The sequence below is a fragment of the Ctenocephalides felis genome, unplaced genomic scaffold, assembly GCF_003426905.1.
Source record: "Ctenocephalides felis isolate EL2017-DRISC unplaced genomic scaffold, ASM342690v1 CF-g0.4_SCAFFOLD_01886, whole genome shotgun sequence".
In the NCBI taxonomy this organism is placed as follows: Eukaryota; Metazoa; Arthropoda; class Insecta; order Siphonaptera; family Pulicidae; genus Ctenocephalides; species Ctenocephalides felis.
Window position 1 is genome coordinate 81187947 of NW_020538040.1, and position 12655 is coordinate 81200601.

Genomic DNA, 12655 nt, shown 5'->3' on the forward strand with positions numbered 1-12655 from the left:
TCTTCATACTTAATTAATATCCTTTTTTACATTTTTAGCGGACGGTGTTGACTTTTTGCAAAGCTCATATGGATTTTTTTTTTGGATATTCCACAATTTCTGTTTCTTTTCCTCTTAAAAACTTGATATCAGTATTTCTAGTTGCATGCATAACTGTGAGCACGAACATGATAGCAAAACTGTAATCCAACATGCAAGCCATAATATTGAGTCCACGTTTTACCATCATTGTATCATCTCTCGCTACCCTACATTCGACTAACACGTAATAACTTATAATTTTTGGTAATTTTTTGAATAGGAAGTGCTCAAGTGAATTCCAAACGAAAACCATTAATATTTCAATTCCAAATTTGCTAAATACAAACTGAAAAATATCGTTATTTGTATTATGGAATTATTGGATGTATAATTGTCTTTTGTTACTTACCTCTATAATTTTGATCAACACTTCATTAATTCTTCTAAATTGTCTCGGATAAATTATGGTGTCACAGAATAACAAATACAACCCATAAAGAAATATATACGATGGTAATAGTGGCGCCTCGTGTACTATAGGCGATAAATCCGCTGGTATGAAAAAATTATATTTTAGATATTCAAATATTGCTGCTATTAACACGGCTGATTTTGACGCCATGGTAATTAAAATATGCTGAATTTAGACTATTTGACAACAAAACAATTGAATCATATTTGATTTGATTAAAGGTATTTAAAAAAAAACAAAAATTTATTTGTTGGAGCATTTGTTGAATGGAACAATTATTATTACAATTACAATATTATTATACAATATTATTAACAATATTACAATTATTGGGTAATTAACATTCACATCCCAAAATTATTGATAGAAATTTGAAAGAGGATGATCAAAAACCGAGGAAGAAAGGACCAGTTAGAAGAAAGAACCATACATGACTTTTCAAATGGACAGAAGTGAAAGAATTCGTAACTTTTCTAACATGACTGAGGCTTAGAAGACCAGAAATTTGTACAATGATAAGCTTGACTATTTTTAAATGTTGCTGTAGACAACTATCGATAATTTCTTTAAAAATTCAGGAGCTAAATAGGCAAACAGGTAGCGCTACCACTCTGATAACAACTTGTTTTGTAAATGAGTAATATTTTTTTAAATATCCTAAATTTTTTGTAAAATAGATCTCGTTTTAATGACCATATTTCACACTACAGAATAAATAAATTTCATTTTGATGTATTTATATGGAACAACGCGTTTCGCATAGCTTACTTTTTGCATAATAAACTTTTTCACGGAACGAATTAAGGACGTTATGCGAGGTACCACTGTATTTGCATGGTTGATGTTATAGTAAACAGTAATAAAATTTATTGCTGAAACATTCAACCAAATATAGAATATAAATAGGTCACTACCGTGATTGTTAGTAAGTCAAATACAAAATGAACTTAAAGGCAAAATGATAATTAAAGGCAAAACTCAGTAGATCGCAAGACTTGTATAAAATCTTATAGTTTCTACTATTCAATTATTTTTTAATATAATTATATAAATAGAATATTAGGTTTGTAATTGTCCTTAAAATTATTTTCTTATGTAATTTAAAATAAAAAAATATTGCAAAATTTATTTAAAAGAGACGGCATAAGGTGGAGAAGAAGCTTACTATGTTAAAAAACGTATTGAATGAATATTCTAATTCAATGTTATCTATACCAAAAAATATTATTGAAACATTTTTTTTAAAAAATGTCAAATAAATTTCGTAGGTTAGTTAAAAAATATATTATTCACTTGAATTATTTGAGAACACTACCAACATCAACGCAAGTCCATAAATTTTCGCAATATGAAAAAACATATGCAAATTTTAATAATTACGCTACATTCCAATAAAACGAAAACGGTGTTGGGAAGACAATAGTAATGAGAATAATTGAAACTCAAATGACGTAGATGTACAATGGCATAAAAATGAGAATAGATCTTTTTTGGCCGCGATACCGCTAATGAGCGTTCGGGCGCTTAATACGCTTAAAATGGCAACAATGACAGGCGCCTTTCATTATTCTTATTTCGCTTAAAGGGACTTGGGGTTTGGGTCGGGGCAGAAAGTGGAATCGTGAGACAGCAGATACCTGAACTTTTACACGGTTTATTGACTTCACCTGAACGTGTGGACTCGCGGACGTTACATTACCGTTGCCACGTACTCGCTTTTGTATTCCCAAAATAGAGCGCATGAGGAGGAACCGAGCGTAATCGAAGAACGCGCTTAAACATGCAAAAGATCATTATTATTTAAACACTTAACCAAGTAACTTGCTCTTCTTGCTCACTTGGAAACTGTGCCGCAATTGCAAGGATTTTCAAAACTAGCTGTAAGTGGAATTCTGTCTTAAGGCAATTAGGGCATCGTGCCTTAAGGCAAATTGCTGGAACTTCCCGTACCAAAAATTATTATTTTTTTTAAAACGATTAACATTTTTGAAAAAAAATTAGTTTTAAAAAATAAGATTTTTGAGAAACTATAAATTGGACAAAAAATTAGTTTTTTTTGAAAAAAAAAAAAAAATTAAAAAAAATTTTTTTTTTAAAATTTTTTTTTTTTTTGAAAAAAATTTTTTTTTTTTTATTTTGACATGTTGTGGAAGATCTGAACTTTTTTTTCAAAGCAATCGTACTGCTTTAACTACCTAGGGACAAAATATAAAGCGCGTAAGCGCCGCGTCGCTGTCTAACGCATAAGCATTGGTACGGAACCGATAGGAATGTTAACAAAATGTATACTTATTGTTAAAATCTCTATAAAATGTCTGATAATTTGATGTGCATATGTCTAATGATCATTTTTGACCGCCAAATGGCTCATTTTTTTACTTTTTCCTCTATATCTCCGAAAACGCTGGACCTACCTTCATGAAAGTTGTATCGATTCTTCATCTTGTCAATACAAATAAAATGTTTTTTGAATTATTAAAATCGGACGCTCCGTTCTCTTAAAAACTGAGTTACCGTTTTCGGAACTTTTTGCCCCGTATCTTCGGAACGGCTTGACCTGCCTTTGCCAAAAACTAATCAGCACGTCTCCTTATCAATACGGATCGAATGTTTTTTGAATTATTCAAATCGGTTGATCCGTGTTCCCGAAATCGTCGACGAAAATTTGTATCCGCACATACATACACACACATACATACATACACACACATACACACACACACACACACACACACACACATACATCCATTTTTTCTAAGGTATGCCAAAATGTTCAGAAACCTCTGAAACGTAAAGATATATAAAAATTTTCATTTTCGATTTTTTTGCGATTACTATAACTTGCCCTACGGGAAGTTAATAATTGTCCTAAAGTTAGTTTTGTAAGATTTATTACTTATGAGCCGAACAAAGTAGCAAATTCATTGCTTGCCTAATTTAAAGATCACTTATAACTTTGAAGTTTTCTATGATTTCTCCTATGTATTTATAGAAGTCATTTTTCTAATTTATATATCCATTTTTTATAATATTTATATTGAAACTTAAATGTAAAATTGAAAAGAATTACCTAATAATATATATATATGTATATTATATTATATATATATATATATATATAATATATATATTATATTATATTATATATATATATATATATATATATATATATATATATATATATATAAAGTTCGTATCCATACTCCTCCGAAACGGTTTTACCGATTCTCACTAAGTTTTATATTCGTATTCAGAAGGTCTGAAAATCGGTAACTAGCTATTTTTTTACCTCTAAGTAAAACCCTTAATTTTTTTAGGTTATTTTTGGATAAGATTTTTTGTTTTTATTTTTTTACAATATGGCAATAAAAATACAAATATCCGAACATTTTTCCTTTTTTATCACCAACCCCTATTTTTCTAAGTTAATTTTATACTAAACATTTTATACTAGAAATATTTTTTATAGCCAAACAACGTCTGCCGGGACAGCTAATATATATATATATATATATATATATATATATATATATATATATGATAGCTAGTATATAGCAGGTCCGTCATTTTTCCAATTGATCTACCCCAAGATTTAGTGCGCGTTATTATAGACTAATTTTGAATTTTATAGATTTCAATAGGCTTTAAATTTATCAATCATTGATAATATGTAACAATTTTTATGATTGCTAAATTGTTTAAACAGTTATCTTCATTATTCTAAAAAATCACACTTCGGATTAGTTACATATTATTAAGACCTTGGATCAAGTTGTAACATACAAGAGTTATATGCAGATTTGAGTAAGGATGATTAAGTGGAATGTATGGGCTCGCCCGTAGGTAAGCGGTTAAGAGCGACGAGACCTGAATCAGAGGTCCCGGGTTCGATACCCACTTCGAGCAGCCTGTTGTCAGGCAGCCGTGACAACGATTTTCACTTGGAAATATAGATAGCAATATATTTCCAAGTGAAAATAGCCCTTGCCCGGCATTGCTGCACCAATAAAAAGTCAGCCCTATTAGATTAAATCTAATAACAAAAAATCATCAAATATGGATGGATTAACCATTGGGTTACCATCTAAAAAATACGAAGAAAGGGAAGTTTCAGCCCAACAGCTCATAGGACGTAAGGTTCTGATTGCTGTTAAAGTATATATATATATATATATATATATATATATATATATATATATAGAATTAGTACTGTGTCAAGCATTGCAAGGAATAGTTGGTGTTTTTTGTATATCAAAAATTAAATGAAATTTAAATAAATTATTAAAGAATGTGTAGTATATAAGTAACTGTTTTTGAAATTACACTGAAGATGAGACACACCATGGTCTCGAAACGTCTGTAATCATAAAATAAAGTTGTGTTAAACAAATCTGAGTGCTGTTTTGTTCATATTGAACAATTAATATATATATATATATATATATATATATATATATATATATATAAAGTGGAATGTATGGTTTGTAAGGAGTGTGCACATGTAAATTGTGCAGCACTGTTTTTTTTTATTTGTATTGATTGTAGTTTACGTCATTTTACGAGAAGAATTTTTGTTACAGGACACACTATATATTTTTATTTGTACTAATCATATTTACACTGATTCATAAAAAGAATTACTTAGCAACACGTCAATTATTACATATTATTACTGTCCGATTTTTGTCCTTACTAATTGCCACGCCAGATGTTGCAACTAGACCCTTATATATATATATATATATATATATAATATATATATATACATATAATATATATATATATATATATATATATATATATATATATATATTAGACAATAACTAAATTTTATTAATTATCCATATCTAATCATTTATCTATTTTACTCTGAATTAGTTTTATTATTTTATTTTCGAAAAGCGTCTAGCTGTTATATCAACTCTGCCCTTTTTTAAATACAGATTTGAGTCCATTTCTATAATTTTATATAAAGTTTTTAGCACAGCCTCCTGATACAGCCAAGAAGCTCTGACTTTTTTGGTGCTTAGTTTTTCGAAAATGTCAGGAAAAGTTCTAGTTCTAATATTCGAAGGAAAGTTAGAACGTCACGTTTCAGTTCGTTTCTTTTACTGAAAGCTACCCTAGTTCGTTGCGCATTCGTCCGCAGTAATTTCTTTTTTATTAAAAATCGATCTCATTTACTTATTTAAATTATTTTGTAACTTTTTCGTATCCTTTTAACTTGCCATATGTCAATAACACTTTGTGTTATTATATATTTATATTTATGCACGTGATACTTGAAACAGATTTAATATTTGTAATCACTTATGTCAGTAAGTAATTAATTTTAGATAGAATAGGTATTGCTGAAATTTTAACTTATTAATTGTAGAAATTGTGTATGTTTCAGAAAATAATTATTATTAGTACTGGGACAATGAGTATCGTCTCATTTTGTAAGTATCTTATAATTAAAACACTTGCCAATGGTGTCCAAACTTTTCGTACCGCGCCCCTTGTTTTTAGAAAAAATGATGAGCCTCCTCAATTTTTCTAACAATCAAGTTTCATAAATTCTCCACTGATATTATAATAAATTTATCAGGCTACAAATTAATATAAATTATGTAAATGTATAATTTAATATTTATTTATTTGCTTCTTTTATTTCCTTTCAAAGCTTTTGGTTTATTTTCTGGAAATTATGTTTTGAAAGCAGCTGTACGCCTTCTTTACGGCCCCCTGATGGATTGCGCCCCTAATTTTGGAAGTCATGGTAAGCTCTATAAAAGTAATCGTCATGTAGTAAACATTACTATTACTTTACAGTATAAAATAAACAAGGATTTTGTCTAGTTATTATGTAAATGTTCATAAAATTTATATACGGAAAATAATTTGTAAATTTTATCATATATTACAACGGGCAATATTGCGTCATGTATTTTCTACGCTATTGTAGTTTCAAATAATGCAAACTAAACATACAACATATGTTTACGTATTTACACTATGAAAATATAGTAGTAACACTACGGTATTAATTACGTATTTTATTACGAGCATGTTAAGGTTCTTAAATTAATGTAATTACCATTAAAGTTTGCTGAATCTTATTATATTACAACGGAGCACATTACTATATTTTGGTGTTTTAATAATTCTTATTTCATTACTTTCTTAATAAATGAAAAAAAGTATTATTATAATGTGTATCACAAGAAAAGTGATATGATATAATTATTATTATTCTTTGGTCGCAGTAAAAGTTTTGAATTTTTGATACATGATTTCATTATTTACTTGAAATTTTATAATCTTTCAATAACAAAAATAAATGATGAAATAAAAGCCTACTTAATTTAATAAATATTCATTATAAACACATACCAATTGGAGGTTATAAAGTATTTAAATTATTTTGCAGTTCTGTTATTAAAGAAGACGAAAATTTTCTCTTGTTTCCAGAAAATTAATGGGTAGCCTGTCTGTGAATTAAAAAATCTATTCATATTAAAAGTGAGGTGTCAATATTTCTACTGTTTTATCGATATTTAATTCGACTATATCAAGTTGTTTCTAGGCTAAAATAAGATATATTTGAAGGCTGCAAAAATACTTCCAGAAATTAGACTGTAAACTATAAAAATAATCAACTTCAATTTTGAAAAATCTAATTTAACTTAAAATATGCTTTACAGTTTTTCCAATTAGCATAATCAGATATATAGAGTAAAGCAGGGCTTCAAGGTCCGCGGGTAAAAAAGTTCACCACCGATATTTCAAAAACAAGTAACGTTAGGGATTTTTTAAAACAATATTTGAAAGTAGAGGGATCCTTATGACTTCACTATCAGAATATAAACCGCAGTAAATAAAAATCTATGACAAAAGTATTTTTGCCGTTGTTAGTTTTCTTGATTATGAGCACTGTTGTTTAGTTTACAAGACCATAATTATATTTTTTAAGTTTATTTATAAGTTAGTTTCAATAATTATTATTATATAACCTTGACAACTATGCCTTTAACCAGAAAAAGTGTAAACAATAAAAAATAGTAAATAAAAAAGTAGAAGAAATAGAAGTTATTTTATCTCTGACGATTGATATTTCTCACAAAATACCAGATCAAGGTTGTATACAATGTAGTTGTTGTAAAAATGTACTTACAAAATTTATATTTTGCATTGGTTAAATAATGTGGCTATTATTTCGTTTAAATCGCTTTAAAATTAAAAGTAAGACATCGGATCTGTTTACCCCAAGAAAAATAGCAAAAAACACATTTCTATTATATGGATGTAGCCGAGAATTTTACTTTAAATAAGGTTAGTTCGATAGTTGTTGGATACATGTTATGTGTTCTGATGTATTTCATTTGGTTTAGGCAGTATAATTGAAGTCAAATTCGATCTGTGCTCCGCCAAGTAATTATAAGACTTTTTTCAAACTCTATTTCTGCTTGATAGACTTACATCACTTTCATATACGATGTTGATTATGTAATTTCATTTACCGACCGATTTTTAGTCGTACAAAGCATAAGAATTTTTAAAAAATTAAACATGGATTGCTTATAAGTAAAAAATATACATAAAATTGAGCACAAATTGATCTATTGATCGATTGAACTATTTTTTAAGAGACATACCACTATCAAAATATGCGTTGCATACAATAAAAATTAACATTTTATGCATTTTATATTATAGAATATTATTCAATGTATTTAAAATTCTGATTTGTATGTGTCAAATTAAATAATGTATGCTTTATCCAGTTATATTTAATTATTTATAAATGCAGCCTGGCCGAGACGTTTTCAATAACCAAAACAGTACGTTCGCTCCGTTTTGAATTTTTCAGAAGTGACTGCTGAAAATGACATCGCATGTAATCGGAGAAAGCGCTTCAAGAGGAAATACAAAAGTTCCTCAGCATTTAAATACTTAATGTACCAAAGTTGCTTCTTTGTTTTATGCGAATTTATACCGGAGGTAAGAAAGTTTAAAAATATTTCAAGACATCTCAAAAATTTTGCCGATTTGAAGTGTATTTAATTCAATCTCGTCGTATATTAGTAAGATTAAAATATCTTCAAATTTATAAACTTTCTGATAATAGTATTATGCTCTTTTATTTCCAAGATTTTGGAGTTTTTTTTTGAAAGAAATAACGATTGTGTATTTATGCCTCTTCTGTAAATTAAATTTACATTTTCTTCAACATTTTCTTAGATAAAATACTGCCAATTTATAAAAAATTACAAACTATTTGTTTGATTGCACATCCCACTGAATAGTTTTGACAAGTGAAATGATAATTGGTTATATCATTATCATTACTTATAATCATACATTTTATCAAATTACTTGAAAGAAATAATAATACTAATAGAAAAAGAAACTTAAATTTTTTGTGATTATTCCTATGTGTAACGTCAAGCTGAAACGGGGTTATACAATTGACCTTAACTGTCCTAAAATGGAGTTTTTTTGTTAAAATTAATTTATGTTTGTAAGTTATGAGCTTTTAAGTGCGGTTTATGTGGTTAATTTTTATTAATTTTGCTCATTTGCAATTGTAACCGTGCACAACATTTCTAGGAACACAGTAAAAAATCATAACACAGATGCCCCAGGTTTTCAAGAATAAAGACTTTTTTAAACAAAATGTATTAAAGTTTTATGATAAAATTAATCAAAAGTTAATAAAATATAATATAAGTGTTTGTACATAACGTTTAACATACCATCGCAGATTGCTAGTAACTATATTTTTTATGCAAAATCAAATATTAAGTTACTCGGCCAATATTGTTCAGCCAAATTTTTATGATTATTTCGTACTTGATTTGAATACATTCATTACAATAATATATAAAGCCTTTTTGTACTTGAACTCATATCATTCCATCTATAAAAATATGAAAGAGATAATATTTTTTTTTAATTTCATACGAGGTTAATTCAGTGATTATCCTAAATATTTGAACTACAAAACGGTTTACGGTACTTAGCCTGAGCTATTTCATGATATTACGAGGGCAAGTATGAGCTGCAGCACTGCGATGAAATATTTAGTGAGTTGCATCAGGCTCCACGATACCCCCCGAGACGACTAAGCCCAAGGTTTGTTTACAGATACTTATCATTTATTACAAAAAAATTTCATATTTTTACTTGCTCTCAGAGAATTTTCACAATATAAATTATAATCTTCTATATAACACAAAATAAAAGTTTATTATGGAAATATTTCGTACATGATTATACAAAGTAGATGAAAATATTTCATTAGAAATTAGCATACGGTAGAAAATTGTATTAGATTCGACTAGAAATTTTTTAGTTCTTTCGGAGATCATGTGAAAAAAGTAAACTAGTGGTGCTTGAAGGCAAATTGCTAGAACTTCCCGTACCATTAATTAAAATTTTTATCAAAGTTCTTCATTTTCTGAAAACTCTAAAAAATAGATTTTTGAAAAGGTTGGAATTTTTGGAAAAAAATACTTCTCAATTTTGCTTTATATATTTTGAAATGTTTTGAATATATTAAACATTTTTCAAAGCTCGGGCTTTGTATCTGCTTTAGACGTGAAATATCGAAGCGTGGAAGCGCCGTCTCGCAGTATAAATAATAAACATTGGTACAAAACCCATAGAAATGTAAACAAAGATTGAACTTATTATTAAAATCTTTATACAATATTCGATAATTTGTTGTTCATATGTGTAATGGTTGATTATAACCGCCAAATGGCATTTTTTGTTACTTTTTGTTCTACTGGATTTTCGAGACCGATAGACCCGCTTTCCCAAAAATTTATACAGTTCTTTATTTTATCAATACAAATAAAATGTTTTTAAATTTATTAAAATTTCGAAATCGAATCGAATGTTTATTGAATTAATCAAATCGGTTGAGCAGTGGTTCTCAAAAATGTTCAGAAAGCTTTGAAACGTAAATATATGAACAATTTTATTTTCAATATTTTTGCTATTACTATAACATACTCTACGGAAAGTTAATTAAGTTGAAAAGCAATTTTACAAGAGAAAATAAAATAAAATGGTATTGCTGGAAATTCGAACCAAATTTCTCCAGCGTGTGAGTCGAGAACGCTACTGAGTGAGCTATTCCCGCCACAACACATTTCTACAATGATGAATTACCTCGGAGTTTAATTGAACATAGTCAGATAGTTGTTTGCTTGATATGCGTTATTTGTTGTGATATAATTAGTTTGGTTTTCACAATTTAATTGTTTTTGTCAAACTAAACCTTCGTGCCCCGCATTATTCTATATATGTATACATATATCCATGTGTGTGTAAGTTTATGTGTGTATATATCTTATATTTATTCGTCGGTTGTTCGCACAAAATGTGCGAGCGTTCGGTTCAGATTGCACGGATGAGAAGGAAAAGGCGTAAACCGCAGATTTGCGAGTCTCGTGTGGCCGCGCCGCTGCTCTCGCGTTGGCCCACTAATACAAACATTGTACTATATGGCCGCATCGGCTGTGCTCATTCAACCGTGAGACGAAGAAAACGGACATTTAGTTATTTCCATTAGCACTTGCTGATCAACAATTTTTTTCGGCTTTCATCTCCTATGTCGCCATTGGAGACTGTCTCTTGATTTTCTTTCGCTTGTTCATATGATCCGCAATTATGTGGTTCAGTTCATTTATGGATGAAACAACATATGCGCACGGAATAATGATATTATTATATGTATATGTTACGTAATCTTTTGCTACAAGGAAGAACTATTGTAATCTTCGAAATCAGGTTTCACATCGCTATCGTTGTCAAACTACATAGAAAATAAATCACGAATAATAAACATGCTTAAAGTACGGATGATACAATATCAAGTAATAATATTATTTTCTATATTCTACAGATTTCTAAATTGTATATATAATTACGTATAACACACTAACTTTACGACATAGTAGTGCAAACCGTGCACCAAATAAATTTATGTTATAAATTCTACTCCTTACAAGCATTTTAGTTTGTAATTTACAAGTTTCTAGTGTAATGCCGCTCTGCTTAACTGAAATATATTTCTTTAAATAAAAATAGACTTTCTAACATGATTAAGATTTCACTAAAAAAATAACTAAATTATTTTTGAATTCATTTTGAAATCATGTTTACAAAAATGAGCAAACGTAAAATTGAAACCAAAGCATAGAACTAGACAAAATGAAGCATGCTTTAAATAGGGTGTCCTAGAACTCAACGTCAAGCCGAAACGGGGTGGGTGTATTGACCGTAACTGTTCTGAAATGAAATAAAAATGAATAAACAAAAATGGTCACAATTTGACCAAAGCTTTAGGTTGCACTTTAAAGCTCACAATTTTCAAATAACTTGGAATGTTTTTTTTTTTAATTTTTCAGGACAGCTACGGTCAATAATATCCGTTTTCGCTTAACGTTATGTTTTGAAATACCCTGCATAAATTAAATAAGGCTAAGAATATAATTTAATAACGCAATTTTCATTAACTTTCAGTAAGGTAAGTGTTATTATTGTAATTATCCAAAAATCGAACGTGCAAATTTTTGCATACTTAGAGGTTTCTGAACTTTTTGGCATACCTAAAAAAAGGATGTTTGTGTTGTGTATGTGTGGATACAATATTGGTTGGCGTTTGCAGGAGTACCGCTCAACCGATTTGAATGATCGAAAGAACATTCGATTCTTACTTATGGGAATTAGTGCTGATTAGTTTTTGTGAAAGATCGGTCCAGCCGTTTTTCAAAATACGAAGCAAAGAGTGCAGAACATGGAAATTAGATTTTTGAGAAAAGAGGGCAACCAATTTGAATAATTCAAAAAACATTTCGCTTGTGGAGTAACGATTAGTTTTTGAGAAAGCAACAAAAAATTATTTTTCAAAAAAAAAATTGTTTTTCCAAATTTTTTTTTACGATCGAAAATGACTCACTCATCAATAAATAATTTAATGTTTATTTCCTATTTATCAAGTTTTGTTTATTTACTTTTCATGTAAACATATATAAAATACGAAAAATACAAGTAACAACATTTATAATAATTTATTTGAAAACATTTAATATTCCTCGAATATTTCATTATGGTACGGGCAGTTCCAGCAATTTGCTTTAAAGCACGTTGTCATACATCAAAAGTTCA